A 2,786-nucleotide genomic window follows, 5' to 3' on the forward strand; every position below is an offset into this window, starting at 1 on the left:
TCCGCTAAGGGAAGAAAAAGCAAATGAGGAATACTGGCGACAGGAAAGGGAGTCTGAAGAGTGAAGAACTGAAGGTGACGCAGTGGTTGTGGAAAGTGATGAAGAGAGACAAGGAATGAAAAATACTCCAGTACCTCAAGTTTGGGAGGAATTAGAAAAAGCTTTGGAGGCAGAGTCCAAGGGGGAATTATTGAGATGCAGCGCAGGTAAAGGGAAAATGGGCCAATAGGAAAGGCTGCTAGCGGTGCTTATATAAGAGGGGAGAAAACTAAAATACATTCGTTGGGGAACTCAGGATCTGGAAGGGCTGAAAGATGGGCTGCCTAGTTTACATGAGGGAGCAGGAAAGTGCATCAGGGTTTTGCAGATGAAACCACAGGGAAATTGCTGGCTATAGGAAACTGGAATGCACTGCTGGTTAGGTAGGTAGGACTCACGAAGTTAAAGGAAATAAAGGTCCTAGACCGTTTAAAGAAAATGAAGCCGGCAATCCAATGATTGATAGGCTCCGGTTTGATCGAGTGAGATATAATATACTGGAAGCCTTAAGATATTGTTCTCCACCAAAATGGGCGACCAGGCGTTAAGAGGGGATCCACAGGGAGAAAGTGAAAATCTACACTGGATGCCTATTTGGAGAAACAATGTGAATAAAATCGAGGCGGGAAACAGAGTAAGACATAGATACTAACCAGTTGCTGATCACAATATTCTGAAATTCCACCATTGATGCACTGCCCTTCCATATCTGATCAAGACTGGATGTGATGATGGGTCGGACATCAACAGTGAGTCACTAGGAATTTAGATGTCATCTAGTAAATGAAGTTGAAAGCTTTTCAAACTGAAAAGAGACAGTGTCTGAACAACAGGAGGAGGTGCAAAGGAAGTTAGTGCAATGCAGCTCAAAGAGCTTGAAAAGAATGAAAAAGAGAAGGCTAAGTAGATTTTACCAGTAAGAACCGACACAGTAATCAACACTGGCTAAGCCAAATGCAGGCACAAGGGTTGGCCTTGGAGTTCCTGAGTCTGCCGAGTTCTGCATGGACAACGACTTGGCCAAACTCTGTAAGTATAGTTGTTCCAGTTGCTTGTGACAAATGTTAACCGCACCAGAAAAATGGCAACCGTTTCGACACAAATTGACTGTGGAAAACCACAGATTTTTGCCCGTCCTGAAGAAGGGCCTGTGCCCGAAACGTCGAATCTCCTGTTCCCTAGATGCTGCCTGACCTGCTGTGCTGTTCCAGCAATAAAGTTTCAACTTTGATCTCCAGCATCTGCAGACCTCACTTTCTGCCCGTTGCTGATGCCACGTTGCAAGCCCACAGAGCCAGTAAATAGTTCAGAAACTGATATTAACCTTTCTGGTTCCTCTGCCACACGTTTAAGACTCAAATATTCTACACAGTACATATAAGGATGTGGTCAGTGAAATTTTAAATAAGACATCTTGCGAGCAGAACGTGACCAAAGAGTCACCAACCATTTCAAGTTACATTCTGCCTTCTCAGGATAGAAATGTTGAAGACGGTGTAATCAAGAATTACCAAATAGATGGAATTCCTGAAGAAGGGCTTATGCCCGAAACGTCGATTCTCCTGTTCCTTGGATGCTGCCTGACCTGCTGTGCTTTCCCAGCAACACATTTTCGGCTCTAATCTCCAGCATCTGCAGCCCTCACTTTCTCCTCCAAATAGAAGGAATGTATTGTTATACATGTCAGACAGTATTCATTCCATCGGGAGCTTTCAGCTGTCATGATAAACGCTTGGGATTAAAAATATTTAGACTGGATACTCCAATTTTTTTATTCATTCACAGGATGAGCACATCGCTGGTCAAGTCAATATTTATCGTTCATTCTTAATTCCTCATATCGCAGGTGAGAGTCAACCACATTTCGGACAAGCCAGGAAATGATGCCACTTCCTTTAACAAAATTATGTTCGTGAGCCATGTGCGTTTTTCCAGCAATCCAGAAAGATTCATATGCTATCATTGTACTCTTACTTCCAGAGTTTACTGATTTCACCATCTGCTATGGTGCGATTCGAACACGGGTCGACAGAATATTACTTTGGTTTCAGCTACCTTACCTCCAGCACCAGGCCACTCCCAATTATCTGGCTGCACTCTGGTCTCACAGCATAATTCCTAATGAACGTTTTTTTTTTGCCAGAAACGTCGACTGTCCTGCTGCTCGGATTCTGACAAACCTGCTGTGTTTTTCGAACACTGCTCTTTCGACTCTGCATTAACAATCGAATGATACCACCACTAGGCCATTGCCTCCCCTAAAGGCGATTTGTTGAGTGTCCTGCCACTACATGGCAGGATACCAACGGTAGAATAAATTGCAAGGCAAATGAAAATACAGGATTTAAATGTTCCTGTTGTGGTTTCAGTTGTAGTACTAAAATGGGTTAAGGCCAACAACAGACATTCGTCATCAAAAACGTATTGACGTGGCTCAGAAGGAAAAATGGGGAAGAAACAGGGTCTGTTGTGAGTGAACAGATGTACTTAACACCTGATTGACACAAAGATATATGCCTATTTTTATCTTTACTCACACCCTTAAGGTTTAGTAGGGACGACATGCAACAATAATGGTTGGAATGAGAATTTGCCAAGAAAGCCCATTTTCGAAGAACATAGCTGTTGTGCAAAACTAAATACAATAAGTAACCTATATCTTCCATACTACTGACGTCAGGCTCAGCAATCTATAATTACCTGGCTTAGCCCCGCTGCCCTCAATAAGCACGGTGATAACATGAGCA

The sequence above is a fragment of the Chiloscyllium plagiosum genome, chromosome 8 (assembly GCF_004010195.1).
Source record: "Chiloscyllium plagiosum isolate BGI_BamShark_2017 chromosome 8, ASM401019v2, whole genome shotgun sequence".
NCBI classification, from domain to species: domain Eukaryota; kingdom Metazoa; phylum Chordata; class Chondrichthyes; order Orectolobiformes; family Hemiscylliidae; genus Chiloscyllium; species Chiloscyllium plagiosum.